Source organism: Equus caballus, chromosome 3 (genome assembly GCF_041296265.1).
Source record: "Equus caballus isolate H_3958 breed thoroughbred chromosome 3, TB-T2T, whole genome shotgun sequence".
In the NCBI taxonomy this organism is placed as follows: Eukaryota; Metazoa; Chordata; class Mammalia; order Perissodactyla; family Equidae; genus Equus; species Equus caballus.
The window spans coordinates 33,981,631-33,999,592 of record NC_091686.1 but is presented as its reverse complement, the minus strand read 5'-3'; the positions used below and the strand labels follow the sequence as shown (position 1 = coordinate 33,999,592).

At 50.5% G+C, this 17,962-nt stretch overlaps 1 long non-coding RNA gene across 1 annotated transcript; it reads left to right on the top strand.

Annotated features, from left to right (window-relative positions):
* Positions 1 to 14,662: 14,662 nt before the first annotated feature.
* LOC111772817 (uncharacterized) lies at positions 14,663 to 17,517 on the top strand. The gene is made up of 2 exons (XR_002806885.2): positions 14,663 to 15,226; positions 16,903 to 17,517. It is a non-coding gene; the product is annotated as an uncharacterized lncRNA (long non-coding RNA).
* The last annotated feature ends 445 nt before the right edge of the window (positions 17,518 to 17,962 follow it).

The following is a 17,962-nucleotide window of genomic DNA, read 5'->3' as shown; positions in this document are numbered from 1 at the left end:
GCCCGCCCGCTCCAGGTCACCCGGGACACCTGCAAACAGGGCGTTCTCTCCACCCGGAGTTCTGGTCACAGATGCTCACAGAACACACGCCCTGCAGAAAGACCTGTTTCCCTGGAGCTGCCAGACGGTCCTGGTCACTAAAACAACTCCCTGTCACTCCCACGTGATCCAGCATGTGCCACAGCAATGAGCACATATTCTGAGGTCACAAACCGGGTGACTCTCAGCCCCACGACCTGCTAGTGGTGTGTCCTTGGGTTGGCTGTGTCACTGCCCTGAGCCCCCCCTCCACATCTGAGACATGGGGATGATTTTATTACCATGTGCATTGCATTTCCTGAGGATTCAACGAGATAATGCGAATCAAGCACTTGGCAGGGGCCTGGCAGGCAGAGAGCCCTCAATAACTAGTGATCCCCTCCCCTCCCCCACTTCCTCTCTCCCTCCCCCACGTCCTCCTTCCCCTCCCTCACCTCCTCCCTCCCTCCCCCACTTCCTCCCTCCTCCACTTCCTCCCTCCCCTCCCCCTCCTCCCTCCTTTCCTCACTTTCTCCCCCTCCTCCCTCACCTCCTCCCCTTCCTCCTCCTGCCCCCTCTTACCCCCTTCTTCTCCCCTTGCCCTTCTTGTCTCCTGGCCATCTTTCTGCCGTCAGTGATCCTGTACTAGAGGCACTCTCTCCAGCCCCAGAGGGCCGCCTGAGGATCCCACGCTCTGGTTCTCTTGGTGTGGAACCCTTTCTGTGCTGAGCTGCCGAGGTCCTTGCCTTCCTGACAATGGGAGTTGCCTTGTCTGCCTGCCCCCGGGGCTTAGGGCACATACCTTGTGTTTGCACTTGACTCCCAGCACTTCTTGTTGGGCTCTGGGAAGGCTTGTTATTGGGGTTTGAGAGCGCCGGGTGTGAGCGAAGGGAACGCTCTGCGGTGGCCTCCCTCTGTCCGGAGCCACCTTCCCAGGGCGCATCCTCCATCGGAGGGAGCCAGCAGCTCTTCCTGGTGTGGGCCATCGGGAGCTCCGAGGGTTAGACACCAGCTGTCCACCTTCTCCCAAGCCACCCAGAACGTGTGACAGTTACTGAGAAGGGAGTGCCTGGGGAGACGTGGGGTCAGGTCCTCCTTTGTGCCTGTCCTTAGCCCTTGTGTAGCCTCCTCCATCCTGCAATGTCTACCAGAAGTGGAATGTGAGCCACGTGTATAAGGCGAAGTTCTCCAGTAGGCACATTAAAAAAGGGCAGAAGAACAAGGGAAGTTAACTGCAATCATGCCTTGCAGTTAACTCAATTTGTGTAAAATATCCTTTCAACTTGGGGCACTGGCCACATTTCGAGGGCTCACTGGTCACAAGTGGCTGCCCTTTTGGACCGTGCAGCTCTGGACACCGCCCCTTGTGGGTGGGTTGGGGATGCTCTGTGGCTCGACAGTCTAAACGTCCTAAATTCCAACCCAGCCTTTATCTCTCACTAATTGTGTGGCCTTGGGCAAGTTTCTTAAGGGCCGACACCTCAATTTCCACAGTGGCAAGATGGGTCCACAAATATCTGTGTCCTGCAATTTGAGGAAGGACTAGATAATGTGATACGTGAAAAGTGTCTGTGGTGTAATAAACATTCAACCTGCTGGCTCCTCCTTTGCTTCCAGGTCAGTCGAGTCGCGGACTCTGAGCTGGAGGGTCTGGATGGAATCCTGGTTCCATAGCTTAGCGTGTGCTTTATCTGTGCCTCAGTTTCCCCATCTGTAAAATGGAAATAACAACGGTTCGTACCTCATGAGGTTACTGTGGTGATTAAGTGAGTTAATGATTGTAAAGCAGTTTCAACGGTGCCTGGCAGGTATGTGCTAGGGAAGCATTTGTTAAACAAAATCAAATAACTGTCACGATAAAAGCAGTCAACAAACCGGGAATAGAAGGAAACTAGCTCAACATAGTAAAACCACATGTGAAAAATTCACAGTGAACATCATACTCAATGGTGAAAGACTGAAAGCTTTTCCTCTAAGATCAGGAACAAGGTGAGGATGCCCACTCTCATCCCCTCGTGTGCAGCATCGGCACTGGAGGTCCCAGCCAGAGCAATCAGGCAAGAAGGAGCAATGGAAGGCGTCCAAATTGGAAAGGAAGAGGCAAATTATCTCTGCTCACAGATGATGTGATCTTATATGTAGAAAATGCTAAAGATTTCACAGAAAATTGTTAAAACTAATAAATGAATTCAGCAACGTAGCAGGATGCAAACTCAACACATAAAAATCAGGTGCATTTCTGCACACGAACAGTGAACAATCCAAAAAAGGAAATTAATAAAACAGTTTCATTTACAATATCGTCAAAAAATAAAATACTTAGGAATAAACCTAACCAAGGAGGTGAAAGACATGTGCACTGAAAACTCCCAATCATTGCTGAAAGAAGTTAAAGAAGACGCAAGTCAATGGAAAGACGTTCTGTGTTCGCGGATTGGAAGACTTGGTATTCTTCAGATGTCAATACTATCCGATTTAACACAATCTCTTATGAAAATCCCAATGGCACATTTTGCAGAAATGGAAAAACGCATCCTAAAAGTCATATGAAATCTCAAGGGACCCTGAATCGTTTCAGTGGGGTAAATGAAAATGTTCTGGAGATGGATGGTGATGATAGTACCACATTATGCATGTATTTAATACCCCTGAACTGTGCACGTAAAAATGGCTAAGGTGGGGGGCTGGCCCCGTGGCCGAGTGGTTAAGTTCGCGCGCTCCGCTGCAGGCGGCCCAGTGTTTCGTTGGTTCGAATCCTGGGCGCGGACATGGCACTGCTCATCAAACCACGCTGAGGCAGCATCCCACATGCCACAACTAGAAGGACCCACAACGAAGAATATACAACTATGTACCGGGGGGCTTTGGGGAGAAAAAGGAAAAAATAAAATCTTTAAAAAAAAAATGGCTAAGGTGGTAAATTTTATGTTTGTGTATTTTACCATAATAAAAAAAAGAAATGAAAACAAATAGCTGAATCATTGGTATTCATCAATGGTGTAGAGTATTTGGTCTGTGTGCTCACGGTTGTCCTCAACTCTGAGCGCTGTGGTCCATGTCTCAGGCATTCAAGGGGACCTGAGGAGTGGGATCCAAGACAACACGGTGGTGGAGTTGGCTAATCTCCAGGGCAGGAGGATCCTGCTGATTTGTTCTACATGTTTTACGAGGTGCCTACTATGTGCTGGGGGATGTGCCAGCCCCTCATGCGGTTCTGACACCCAGTGTGAGGCCTCTTAATTGGCTTCAAATGTAGCTGCAGTCTTCCTAAGCCACTTAAAGATCCAGGGTAATGAGGTGTCTCAGTCTCAATATTTGTTTAGTGCTTTATTCATGGGCAAAAACAGTGGTAACATTAATTTCAGGGGAACTTTAATGATGTATGTGTTTGCTGAAGTCCCCAGCTCCCGACCCTTAGGTGCTAGATCTGTTTGAGGCCATGTGAAATGTTTTGCGTCACTTGCAAGAAAGAAAAAAGAGCTGCTGGTTTTCCTCAGGAGAAGAAGAGGTATTTCACAGCCAAGCCTTGCTCTCCTGTGTAACATTTGTCAGAGACTGCAGAAAGCAAATGCATGGAAATTTCCATTACTTCTCCTACAGGAAGGAGTTGGACTCATTGCATCCAGAACAATGGTCCTATTCCTCCATTTGCTAATCTGTTCATCAATCCACCTGTCCATTCATCCATCCCTCCATCCCTCCATTCCTTCATCCTTCCACCCATCCACCAACCCATCCATTCATCCTTTCATTCTTCCATTCATCCATCTATCTATCCACCTATCCACCCACCCACCCATCCACCCACCCACTCACCCAGCCATCCATCCATCCACTCACTCATCCACCTACCCCTATCCACCCACCCATCCGTCCATCCCTCCCTTCACCCACTCACTCACCCACCTACTCACCCACCTATCCATCCATCCTTCATTCTATCCTTCTACACATCCATCTATCCACCCACCCAGCCATCACAGGCTGAGGCCCACTCCATTCTGCCAGCCCTGGTGTCATTTGTGTGCATCCAATCAGCTGGTTGAGTCCAGTGACTTCACCTTTCTGAGCTTCCATTTCTTCACCTGTCAAATGAGACCGCATTGGTGACATGTTTATCCCAATGCCTGGCCTAGAGTGAGCAAGCATTCAGCGCATGTAGCCAAAGCCATCATCAATAATAATAATAACATACTCCGAAATAGGTGCTGTTATCACCCCGTTTTACAGAGGAGGAAACTGAGGTAGAGCTCTCTGGCTCTGTTGCCTCTCAGAACACAGATGGGAAATGTGCAGGAGCCTGGCTGGGCTGGACCCCTGGGACTGCCCCTTACTGCCTGAGTGACTGTGACTTCTTCTAGATCCCTGGGGGTCCCTGAGGGCCCAGTTCCAAGGGCTTGCCTGGGAGGAAGCCAGAGGCTTTAATTTTCTACCTCTGGAAACAGTGAAAAGATTAAAGACAAAAAGATTATCACTTCATTTACTTTCCTATTAGAATAGCGACTTTCCTTTCCATTCCCCTCAAACCATTCCAAACAAAATTCGCTCAGGGTTTCCAAACTCCCTCTTGCTTCTGTCTTCCCAGGTGAGAGAGAAGCCGATTACGACCCGGTCCAGCACACATGGCCCCTGTTCCTGCAAGCCCAAATTCTTCCTTCTTAAATAAACTTTAAGACCCTCTGAAACGAGCTGCAGGGCTGACACCCCGCCTTTGATTCTTGGTTGAGTCTCTGGAATATGAACGAGGCCCAAGCCTGCTAATGAGCTGAAATAATTACCCTGGGCGAGGGGAGGTGTTAACGTCTTAGGTGTTCACCTGCCAGTTGTCTTGGAGCTAGTGAGAAACTCAGTGTCCACTTCCCCCGTTCACGATCAAGTCGCAGCCTTCCCACCCTTGTCAGGATTGCTGGCCCTGCTGTTGGTCCTAATTGATGGCAGCCACTTGACTCTGCATCAGAGGAAGACGTGGGTGCCCCCATCTGTGCTCCTAGATGGTGTCCTTGGGAACAGACCTCAGACAGGTGGTGGCAGGCAGCCTCTATGGCTCTGTTGTCTCACCTCCAGGAATTCACACCCTTGTGTAGTCCCCTCCCACACTGCACCAGGGTTCATCTCTGGGACCAATAGAACCCGCTATATCACCTCCAAGGTTTGGTCATAAAAGAGTCTTCAGCTTCCATCTTGGTACCTCTCTCTCTCTCTTTCTGTCTCATTCTCTTTTGGGTCCTTTGCTCTGGGGAAGCCAGCTGCCATGTCATGAGCAGCCCTCTGGAGAGGCCACATGGTAAGGAGCTGAAACCACAGCAGCCGCATGAAGGAGCCTGGAAGCAGATCCTTCTGCCCAGTCAAGCCTTCAGAGGCCTGTAGCCCTGGCCGTCAGCTTGACCACCACGTTGGGAGACACTCTGAGTCACAACACCCAGGTTAGCTGCTCCTGGATTCCTGACTCAAAAACTGTGGGAGATAGTAAACACTTGCTGTTTTAAACTGCTAAGTTTGGGGGAATTCGTTATGCAGCGCTAGATAACTAATACACATGTCCTGTTCCTGCAGGAAAATATCTTGGACCTAGTGAGAGCTGGGGATGTTCACTCACTTAACGCCCACCCAGCAGGTGGGGAAAGGGTTATGTAAGAAGATGCTTCCAAGAAAGGAGCTAGAGAGCCTTCTCTGCTGCAGTGATTAGTGACTATATCAGAATGCTTTCCTTTTCTGCAATGTAAAAGGGGAATCGAAGTGGACTGAGATCTTTTGAGTGCCAACAATAATGCTAGTTACTATTCAGTTTCTCTGCCTGCTCCACAGACTTTTCAAACATGCATGATCTTAATTCACCCTGCCTTTAACAGGTGACGTAACTGAGGACCAGAGAGGCACAATGATTTGCCCAAGGTCACACAGCGAGGTAGCGAGTGAGTGTGGGCTCGACCCAGGGGTGTCTCTTTGCAAAGGGGTAAATCACAAACAACAAATGTGGGAGGGACAGAGCCTCAGAGCTTGGAGGTGCTGAGATTCTGCAGACTGTGATCGTGTTCTCAAAAAAACGTCAAATTGAGACAGAATGGCAAAATATTTTTTCCCAGGTGCATGAACTTATAAGAAAAAAATCTTAAAAGACATTCAAATGGAATCATATTTAGTCATACATTTAATAAATTGCCTGCTTTGGAAAGAAGTGAATTCCATGAAGGGAAAGCAAAAATTACACAGAAAGATTCATGCCTGTCGATATTAATACCGTATCTGAAGATGGGAACTGGGATGATCCTGGAAAATTGGGCACCGTGTGGTTGTCATGGTTACATATTCCCATGAGCACTAGGAACGGGAGTTTCAGTTTCTCCTCCTCCAGGTGATGCTGCTGGCTGGGTTTCAGCTCCTGGCTGTTCCTGTGTCCATCAGACTGTGTTTTTTAAGTAAAGCTTTTATTTTGTAATAATGTTAGATTTATTGAAAAGTTGCAATGATGGTGCAGAGAGTTCCTGCATCCCTGCACCCAGTTTCCCCTAATACCTTATGTAATCATGCATTGCCGGAACTAGGAAACCTACACCCTGCTGTTGTCGAAACTCTAGGCATCTCAGATCTCACCAGGGTCTCCACTCAAGTCCTCTTTCTGTTCCCGTCTTCAGGTCAGGATCCCACAGGGCACGTCTCACCCTCCTTCTGAGTGAACTGGAATTTGCTCTTAAACCTTGGGCTCTAGAGCTGAAGTCCTGCTGGAATCCACTCCGTGCGCCCCTGATAGGTGGCAATCCAGTTACTTCCTGTAGTTTAAGCCCATTTCCTCCAACGGTGTGGAGCCTCATGGTAGATACGTTTCATCTTCTGAGCCAACTCTGATCTGTCGATGGGTCTGCCTGGAGTGGTGTGTCAAGAACATGAATGAGACCATATCTGATCTCTGTGATCAACTAGCAATGTCTGTCCCAGGCATGGGAGCAAAGAGGGGTGATGCATGCTGAGTATCTGCCATCTGGCACCAGAACGTTTCACATTTGAGTATTCTGCCCCTATGTCCAGGAGGGGAACCTATATTTGAATGTTGGATTATGAAATGGGGTGTTTCCACCATCCCAGCCACACTTAGCCATAGAGTGGTGGTGATGATGATGATGGTGTCAAAATAGCTAATTACCCTTTATTGAATGCTTCCCGTGCCCCAGGCACTGTATTAACTGTGTCCTATGATCATCGCACTTATTCCTTACAACAGTCCTGTGAGGTGGGGCACGATTGTCATTCCTGTCCTACAGGTTTCCTTGCAAAGGAGCCATGTTCTCCAGGCAAGGCAGGGGTCGCCAAGCCCTGGCCGCTCAGAGGTTCTCGGCCTCCTGCCTGGTCCCACCCTCCTTCTCCTACAGTGCTGGTCAGCGCCTGATCAAGTGGTCCGTACTGGGCTCTGGCAAGCACAGTGTTCTGTGGGACTTATTCAGACAGGTTTGGGGCAAGAGCACGGTTGGGTGCAGCTTCACAGAGGCGACAGGTAGGGAGCGCCAGGTGTCCACGTGCCCAAGAGAGTTTCTGCCTGATTCAGGAGTTCAGAAACTGTTTCCTTAAATGGGTAACATTTTTCTGTGCCAGTGACACAAATTAAAATTTGGAGTTTCAAAGGAAAAATTGCCACACCCTTAAAGGAACACCTTCATCGCTTGCAGAAATAGATCTTTTTCCTTTTGGTGGGGCCAGTCCTCAGCAATCTGAGCCCCTCCCACCTGTGAGACCCACCTCCCTGAGTCCTCTCTTGGCCCCACAGCCCAGCCGGATGGCCCACCAGTTTTTATTTCCAGCCTCCTTTCCTTCCTCTCTGCCAGGAGAGCCTTCCCCACCTCCACTTCTCCCTTCCACAGTCCTTTCTCTTGTGGATGCTGCTCCTTGGGCCCCATCTCATCCTTCTCTGTACCTGTCTTCCTGCTGCCTCCAGCCTGGAAGCCTCCAGAAGGCGGAATCGTGTGTCTATGCTCCGGGTGCTTAGCTCAGTGCTTGGGGTAGAGGTGGTGCCGGGAGGTTTGTGCACAAATCAGTGTCTCTTGAAAAGTAAGCAGGTCTGTAGCGGAGAGGAATCTTCCATCTTCCAGCTGCTTCTCCAGAATTGCAGGAGCTCCCTAGGCAATATCTGTGGCTGGAGCAGTGATAAAAACATGCCACATCTGTCGCCCTCTTGCTGCACTGCGGGCAGAACATCTGCCATCCTGGTTCGCCTGCACTGTAACCCTTGGTGGGGGTGGTGGTGGTTTATCCCCTTTTAGAGAGGAGGGTATGGAAACTGGAGTTACTTGCCCAGGGCCCCAAAGCCGTGAGGAATTGTGGCTGATACTTAAACCCAGCAACGCCCCAGAGTCCAGGCTCCCAACCTGGAAGGATCATTAGGGCCGAACGAAGAGGGTAGTGGGCAGGACGGCAGCGTGCGGGCAGCCTCCTCCCCCTCCCCCTCACTGTGTCCCCACTGCCCATGGGGGTCAGCAGCCCAGGCCGCTCTCTGCCCATCTCCTTTAGGCCTTTCCCCTGTTGCTGGAGAGTTGCAGCTTCACGGAGCCAGCAAACTTCTTAAAACCCTATTGTGGGGGCTGGCCCCATGACTGAGTGGTTATATTTGTGCGCTCTGCTTCAGCAGCTCAGGGTTTTCCAGGGTGCAGACGTGGTACCACTCATCAAGCCGTGCTGAGGCGGCGTCCCACACAGCACAGCCAGAAGGACCTACAACTAGAATATACAGCTATGTCCTGGGGGGCTTTGGGGAGAAGAAGAAGAAGAAGGAAAAAAAAAAGAAGATTGGCAACAGATGTTAGCTCAGCTGCCAATCTTTAGGAAAAAAAAAACCCTATCATGGAGACAGAATAAAAAGCAGTTACCTAAAGCTTTGCAGAAATCTTCAAAATGTATTAAAACTACCCCACCCAACATAAATTGCTATAAATGTTGTAAAGAGATAAAAACAAACTTTTCATAAATTGCAAAATTTGGTAAATTCTGTGAGTTAGTTGGTCGTTAAGTAGACTTATTTGTGGGGGAGGAGGCGTGAGGCCAGCTGACCCGTCAGTGCTGCTGCTAGCCCATGCAGTGGGCCACTGGATGCCACCTGTGGGGGACTTTCTGAGGGAGGGTGTAGAAGGAACCTAGACATTGTCCACTGGAGATGGAAGGAGTGAGAGTTACCCGCTGGCTCTGGCCCCCTGTTGGTGAAGGGCAGGGTCACAGGGTGATACATCTTCGGCACGTTCGTGACGGAACGGGCTCCTGGAGCCAGTGGCCGAGAAGCTGGTCAGAAAGCAAGACATGCACCGTGCAGCGAGGCAAGGTACTGCTGGCTGCATCTGTGCACGGTTGCTGCAGAAATCGCTGGAGCAAAATGGTGGGTGGAGCGGATGGCGTCTGGGCATGAGACGTCCATTAGGCAAGCCTCAAAGGCCCACTGCTCTTCCCCACATGTGCCCTGGGCTTCCCGCGGCCTCCTTTCCTCGGGCAGCTCCTCCCTCTGAGTTGGGTACCAATCCTCCCATGCAAAGTGGAGAACGAGTCATTCCCTTGACCAACATCCCCTTGAAAGATCTTTCCATGGGCTGTATCTGCCGCTCTCAGCCTAGGATTTGGGCGCGAAGCCTAGTGGAAATTGTTATTCTATTAGATTTATTGGAGTCACAGTGATGTTGTATTATCTGATGTTAGATCTGCTGGAGTCGGAGTGACGTTCACGTGTCAAGGGCAGGTTGGGGAATATTTGTTGGCCCGTTTGCTGCCGAGTTTGTGTGTGGTTTGTACATCCATCTTCAGCCAGACTTCTTAGGGTCTCCCGAAGGTCAGACGCAGAAGTGCAAATGCTCATCACGGGATAAATGTGCATTACAGATGTGGGGGGATTCAAAACGCCCTTTTCTCGGCATAAGCTGTTGGTGGTTCTCCTTGTCCCTTCCCCCAGCTAAGTTTATTTTTCCTGACTGCCGTTCCTGACTACACTCTGTTTGCCTCACTGACAACTCCTGGGAGGGGGCCCGAGTTTCTGGAGGTGGAATGGATTATAGATGATATTATAGACCAGGACTGGAAGATACAAAGCTCGTTGGCGGTTGGCCCATTCCCTGTGAGCCCCGTGTAGGAACCTACGCCCAGCCTTTTGGGGGGCTCTGCTCTGGAGGAAATCCTAGCTCTGTCTTATAACGAATGGGATACCTGCTACTGGACATTCACTCATTCATTCAACAAACACTTCCCGAGCACTTGCTGCCTGTCAGGTACTAGGTTCACTGTCGCACATTTGTGATCTCATTCAGCGCTCTTCCTAACCCAGGAGCCGGGCTGTCTCCTCATTTGACAGAGGTGGTTGGTTTGGTCAAAGAGATATGAGTAAAAATCTCCTCTGACCCCTACTTTTGTGCTCTTTCTGTAATGCATTTTATTTCTATGTCTGGCATAAACTCCGCAATACATAGTTATTATATTTTTATTAAACAGTAGTGGTATTTTGTTTACTGTCCTAGGGTTTAGAATATACATTTTTACTTTTTCACCGTCTGTCTTCAAATAATATATCACTTCATGTATCATGTAAGAACTTTGTAATAGTCTGCTTCCAATTCTCCTATCTTTTGTGCTGTTGTTCTCATACGTTACTTTTATTTATTCTATTAATCCACAATCTTTTGCTTTTTTTTTTTTTTTTTGGTGAGGAAGAATGGCCCTGAGTAACATCTGTGCCAATCTTCCTCTATTTTGTACGTGGGACGCCACCACATCAGGGCTTGATGAGCGGGGTGTAGGTCTGCTCCCAGGATCTGAACCTGCGAATCCTGGGCTGCCGAAGTGCCTGAACTTAACCACTACGCCACCAGGCCAGCCCCTAATTTTCTTCTATTTTTGCTTTAGACACTCAACATTTTAGAGTGATTAAAAGGTCTTTTATACTTACCTTGATTTAAACAATTTCCAGAGCTGATCATTTCTCTGTGTAGATCCAAATTTCTGTAGTTTTTCATATTCCTTCCACTTGAAAAACTTACTTTAATGTCTTTTAGCAGAGATCTACTGGTAATTGATTATCTCAGATTTTGCTTCTCTGAAAATTTAAAAACATTTCACTTTCATTTATGTAAAGCACTCTTTCCCGGGGGTAGAATTCTGTGTTGACGGTGATTCTTTTCTCTCCGCACTTTAAAGATGGCGCTTCCCTCTCCTCTGGATTGTATAGTTTCTGATGAGAAGTCTGCTGTCATTCTTGTATCGGTTCCTTAGTTTCTTCGGCTGCCTTTAAGATTTTCTCTCTGTCTTTGTCTTTCAGTATTTTGAATATGATCTGTTTAAAAAAATAATCCTGCTTGGGGGCCTCTGATCTTTTTGGATTTCTGACTTGATAACCTTCATCAATTTTGTAAAATTCTCAGCCAGTATATCTTCAAATATGTCTTCTAGATTGTTCTCTCTCTGTTTTTTTTTTTGCCTTCTGGGATTTCAGTTACCTGTATATTACACTATTTATATTGTCTTCAGTGTTTTTAAAACTCCTCATCATTGTCATTATCCATGGTCCTCCTCCCTTCTCTGTCCTCTTTGTTCTCTTTCTCTTCCCCTCCTTCTTCCCATCTCTAAATTCTGAAGGTCTGATTCGCACCAAGGGGACAAATGCCATCTGCCTGGCACTGCCTGCAGAGGGAGGCAGCCCCTCTGTGCCCTGGGCAGCGTGGAGAAGGGCATGACTGAGGAAAGAAGGACTTCCTGCTCCCCTACTTGATACTGTAAGTATGTTGTCTATTACCTGATGATTCAAAGTGTGGTCCGTGGACCAGAGCAGTGGTGTCCCTGGGCATTTCTTAGAAACACAGAGGTACAGCCTCACCCCGGACCCATTGAATCAGAACCTGCAACTTAACAGACCCCAGGTCATTTGCATGCACTTTAAAGTTTAAGAGGCACTGCCTGCATGACCAGTGAGGAAAAGCTGGGGCAGCAAAAGCAGCAGGCATGTACAGCAAGCAACATCTGGTGCCACCTGGAGCCGTCAGGTGGAAGGTCAGAAGGTCCCCAGCAGCCTGTGGAGAGGTTTCTCGAGCTGGGGCCGGCTCCATGCCCAGCAGGGCTGTGATCCAGAAGAGGCCCCCTCCCATTGCTCCCCTGGGTAGGGGGTTGTCTGTTCACTTTCTGATAGCATGCTTTGGAACTTTCAAATTTTGATCAAGTCCAATTTAGCTATTTTTTTTCTTTTGTTGCTTGTGCTTCTGGTGTCATATCTAAGAACCTATTGGAACTTCCACTGTCATGAAGATTTACTCCTATATTTTCTTGTAAGAGCTTAAAGTTTTAGCTCTTACATTTAGCTGCTGGATCCATTTTGAGTTAATTTTTGTGTTTGATGTGAGGTAGGGATTCAACTCCATTCTCTTGCATGTGAACAGGCTTTGATTTCTTTGTCCAAAGGATCTCTCTAATTATTGTGTGGAGAACAGACTGTGGGGGCAAGAGGGAGGCAGGCAGACTCACTTCCCACTGTTATGTGATAATCTGTCTCAGAGGGCCACTATTAAAGTTAGAGGAAGTGATTAGAAAACCACCACTTGACAGTGTCACAGTAATGATTTAGGCAAGAGTCATCCGTGGATGCTAAAACTGGTGGGCGCAGGTTTCTTGAGTAACATATTTACAGGGTCTCAAAGAACCTCCCCCCAAGACACTTATGGCAAAGGGTAAAGAATGAACTTTACAGTGAAGAAACCTGGCAGACACCCCTTTGATCAGTAGTAACGTCACCATTAATGGACAAATTGACTTCCTGGGCCTCCTGATAACGATGCCCCCAGAAGAACACAACATCCCCGGACTTCCTGCCCGGAATGAGTGCCCTGCGTAGAATAGTGGCAAAGTATCAGACGACCCCGTCTGAAGGGCATTCTACACAATGGCTGGCTGAGAAAGACCAGAAAGACTGAGGAACGTTCCAGATGAGAGGAGACTAAAGAGATATGACAACAGGATGCAATGTATGGTCTGGGATTTTCTTTGGTGTAAAGGATGTTATCAGGACAGTACATGAAAGCCCAGTTAGGTCTGAGGGCTCGATAGTGACATTGTACGAAAGCGAATTCCAGATTTCGAGTTACTCAACTGAGCACTGCAGATGAGAAAGAGTGTCCTTGTTTTAAGGACACACACACTGAAGTCCTTACAGGCTGAAGGGGCATCGTGTCTGCACGACAACTTGCTCTTAAATGGCGTTGAAACAAAGGTAGAGAGAAAATGAAAAGGCAGCTGTGGGAGAATGTTCACGCTGGAGGTGCCGGGTTAAGGATACACGGGAATGTTTTATACTGTTCTGAGCATTTCTGCAGGTCTGAAATTGTGTCCAAAAAAAGGACTCTTCCCTCTTAAAATGCTCAACGTATCTGAGAGCCTCAGGGAGGGTCATGGATAGGCATTTGGTGCATTGCTCACACCCCACTGCCCGTCTCTCCCACCCCAGGGCCCCTGCATGGTGACAGGAATGATCTTAAACACCAACCAAGCACCTCCTGCTCTTGGCACCCCTGCCATGGCCCTCATGTCGCCCCGCCTTGGGGTTTGCTGCCTTTTCCCCGAGCTGCTGATAAGAACAGCCGCGTCTGTGGGGTGTGTCCTGGGTGCTGGGTATTTTCAACCTTCACATCGACGCTGCTGTTACTCTGTTCTACAGATCAGAAGATGGAGGCTCAGAGACGAGGTGCCGAGTCCGAAGGCAGGTGCGTCCAGCTCCGCTCTTGAGTGGCCTCCTCCCCGTCCCCTGCGTCTCGTTCTCTTGTTCCTTGTCTTTCTTCCCTGCATCAGCTCTTTGAAGGTGGGGCCCTCGTGCTGTTCTGTTCTGTTCCCTGATGTATCCCGAGACCTGGCTCAGTGCCTGCCCCGTGACGGGAATGCAGTAAATGTCTCCTGGAGGAAGGACCATCATGGGGCTTAGTGCACTTAATACGTGGGCGTTGGGGTTGAACGTTGCTCAAATTCTGCTTCTGTTACTGAGAAGCTGTGTGACCTTGGGTAGGTTAGTTAACCTCTCTGGAACACAGTTTCCGAATCTATAAATGCAGATTCTACTCCTGCCGCCCTAGGGGTTGTGGTGCAGATCTACTGGCGCGATGCACGTAAAGTGCTGACCGCAGTGCATGGCGCTGCGTGGACGCTCAGGCCACATTCACTGAGCGAATGAGTGAATGAAAGTTTCAAGCGGTCTGGATCTCTGGGGGCCCAGCTCCTCCTATAACAGTGTTTATTGGGGGGTATATGGAGGGACTTGCTCGGTGACTTGAACTTACTGCAACAGACTATGTGGGACTATCATCTATCCACTTATTTGTGTCTCTGTGTAAGCACTGGGTGGGTGGGGACCCCGCCCCGGTCAGGCTGTACCCCCAGCACGCCCACAGCTGTGGCTCACAGCAGGCAGGCCTGTTTGCTGATTGACTCATGTCGTTTCTCTTCATGACACATTTATTGGGGCTCCCCCTGGGCCAGGCCCTGTACTGGGCTCTGAGCACCTGCCCGTCCTGACTCTCTCTGCCCCACGCCCCGATTTCTTCCCCTGGACCCCCAGCCCGGCTCATGGATGGGCACCCGGGGCCCGGTTGCCTTCCTCCTGGAGCCTGCGCTGGGCTGCTCTTCTGGGTGCTGCCATCTCCTGGCTGAGGAGGCCGGTGCCCTCTGCTCATGGGCCCGTTTGTACCTGACCTTTGAAACGTGCTCAGGCAGCCCCGGCCGTCTCCGTGTTATCGCAGCTCCCGCGGCAGCTAAGCGAGCCCAGGGAGGCCAGTCCAACCTCCTTCCCTCGTGGGCACCCCGTGTCCACATTCGGTTCCTCCCCTGATTGGGACTGAAGAGGCTGAGCGGCTCAGGAGGCCTGCTCTGGGACACCTCCCCGCTGGGCGCTGGCTGTCCCACACCTGCTGGCCAGAAGGTGGCACTGTCCCACACTTTATGGGCCCCGGAGGCGAAAGAGAGCAGAGAAATTCCTGTTTTATCCCCAAAATGCTACTTAAGATCAGGGGAAAGATCGTGGGCATTTGGATCAGTTATCTGGAAGAAAAGAATCCTGAAAATAAAGCGATGAGTACAACCTCCCTTCAGGTTCTGATCCGAGTTCCGTCACTCAAGGACCATCCCAGAGGCGAGAAGAGAGGTGCCAGCTCTGCCTGGAAATCCCGCAGGAGAGGCCGGTGGGGCTGAGCACCCGCTTCTGCTTTTCTAAGTGATTGGGAAGGTGAGTTCTGGGCTGTGCCCCTTGCTGTGTCCCTGGCAGGTCACAAGAGCGCTCTGCGCCTCAGTGTCCTCATCTGAGAAGCGGGGATAAACAGAATCTCCGGGCGCCAGTGTGGGGAGGTTATGGGGTGATGAACATAAAGCACGGCCTGTGCCTGTGGTCTTGGTGGCGCCTCTGACGCACCCCTGTGACCGAGGGGCCTCTGCTGGGGAATGCAAACTCTCCTTGTTGTCTTGGGAGGTGGAGCCGACGTGTGCAGGCCCCTACTGTGCACAGGAAGCTGGGAGGTGAAGCCGACGTGTACAGGCACCTACTGTGCACAGGGAGCTGGGAGATGAAGCTGACATGTACAGACACCTACTGTGCATAGGGAGCCGGGAGGTAGTGCGAACGTGTGCAGGCCCCTACTGTGCGCAGGGAGCTGGGAGGTAGAGCAGACATGTACAGGCACCTACTGTGTGCAGGGAGCTGGGAGGTAGAGCAGACATGTACAGGCACCTACTGTGCGCAGGGAGCCGAGTGTACCAAGATGAATACCCCACCCTGTCTCTCGGACCTCACGGGGGAAAGTGTGTGATCGTCTTTCTGGACCTTCCGGCCGAGGTGCTGCGGGCGCACGGTGGGGGAGGGATCTGATCTGCCGGGGCGCCATGGCATAGCCATCATGGAGGGGGTGACAGTTAGGATTCCTTCCGGGGGGACCTGCAGGAAGGGCATCTTGAGCAGAGGGCACAGCCCAGGCAAAGGCGTGGAGACGGGGAAGCCCCTGAGTGGCCGAGGGTGGGCCAAGGGGCAGTTTGGAGGGAAGGTGTGTGCAAGGTGGGTCCACGTGAGTGTGGACTTCACTCCAGGCCTTTTATTCTGCCTGGGGCCTTCGGGAGGGACGTTTGAGCCAGGCGAAGAAATCCCTTGTGGCTGGGGGACGAAACCAGGTTGCTTCTGTGTTTGTTCTCCCGACACGTGGGGAGAAGTGCCCTGGAGCCGCCCCGGGGTTCTTCTCAGAGCCCAGAGATCACGGCCTTCACCGTATAAACAGGGAAGACGCCCCAGTTCCTGAAATCTCCTCTCCAGTCGCTCACCTCCCGCTCCTTACTGCTGTGTCCCCTCCTTCTCAAGGCCCAGGTGCCTCTTCTCTGTCCCTCTAACGCCCTCCAGCTCCTCACTCAGCAAAAGCCTCCCGTGCCTGCCTCTGCATTTCATCTCCAACCCGCAGAACTCGCAAGGATGCAGGAGGTGGGCCCACCAACTCACCTTCCTGCTTTCTCTGCTCTTTCCTTACCCTCCTAGGCCCCCCACAAGTTGAAGTTTGTCAAAGCCCATTTTGAATCTCCTAGGTATTTTTTTTCTTTTTTGATGAGGAAGAGTGGCTCTGAGCTAGCATCTGTTGCCAATCTTCCTCTTTTTTTTTCTCCCCAAAGCTCCAGTACATAGTAGTATATGCTAGTTGTAGGTAATTCTTCTATATGGGACGCTGCCACAGCATGGCTTGATGAGCATGCATAGATCCACACCCAGGATCTGCATTGTGAACCCAGGCTGCAGAAGCGGGGAGCACGAACTTAACCACTACAACACAAGCCGGCCCCCTCCCAGGGTTTGATCTGGAGGACCATGTAAACAAAGGTGAGAACTCAAGGGTCGCTGTGGCTTATGGTCCCTCTGTTGTTTCTCTGCAGAATGCGCGCCAGCCAACAGCAGTCGCCATTCTTAGGGGCTCCAAACACACGCACGTGCCGCCTCGCAGCCCCTCCTGCTCTGATGCTGGGGACGCTCCGCCGTCAGCCATGGCAGCTTGATTTACTGTGGCTGGGACAGCGCCAGGGCTGTTCCGGCTCAAGATGGGGCGTCAGGCCTGCTATCTGTGTCCCGATGGGACCAGGAGCCATCCCACCGGTGGAAGCACCCTTGAGTGCCAGTGTTTCAAGGTGAAGAAAGGGGCCTGGTGACTGTCCCTAATCACGGAACCCTGTCACGGAGTGCTGGGGGCACGGGGCCCAGCGTCGGCCCCGCAGAACAACATTTGGGTTTTCACACTCGACGCTGAAAAGCCATTAAACGGAAAGGAAACCGGTGCCCTGCCCGCCAGCCGCCGTCCCGGCCCTCACAGTGCCGCTTTTGTTCGGGGTCCGGAGTGTAAAATTGGAGTGGCAGATTGTCGGCGCGTCCATTGCGAATTTCCTGGCTTTCATCAGCTGCGCCACTCAAATGACAGTATTTAATCCCAAATGTTTCCTTCCCTTCCCCTGCCCCTCCGTTTCATAAACCAGGGGGCCTCCCCCCACACTCGCAAAGTAGACTCCGCTTCCATTTCTTCAACCAGAATGAAAAGTATATTTATGATTTTTCTCTCGTATATTTGCAATTACTCAAAACCCCCCTGAACACGTTCCGGGCGGGGCCTTGCCCAGGAGAACTCGACTTCCTGGGTTTTTGTGTAACGGGAGCATCTTTTTGCTAACGTCTCCGCCCCCGCTAACCATTTTATGAGGTCAAATCACACATTGTACCTCCGGGGGCGGGATCCTGGAGCGACCCGTCCATGCCATTTTATTCTGTGGGCTGCGGCTGGGGTTACACTGCCCATCAGTTGAGTCAGGCAGTTTTTCTATCATTTGGGGGTTTTTCATCGTTGTTATTTTATTAAAGAGTGATTTGCCCTTGATAGGAGAATTCGCCATCTGAAATTTAAGACTTGAACTTTCTTTCTGTTGCTTGGTAACTTTGTAGGAACAACCA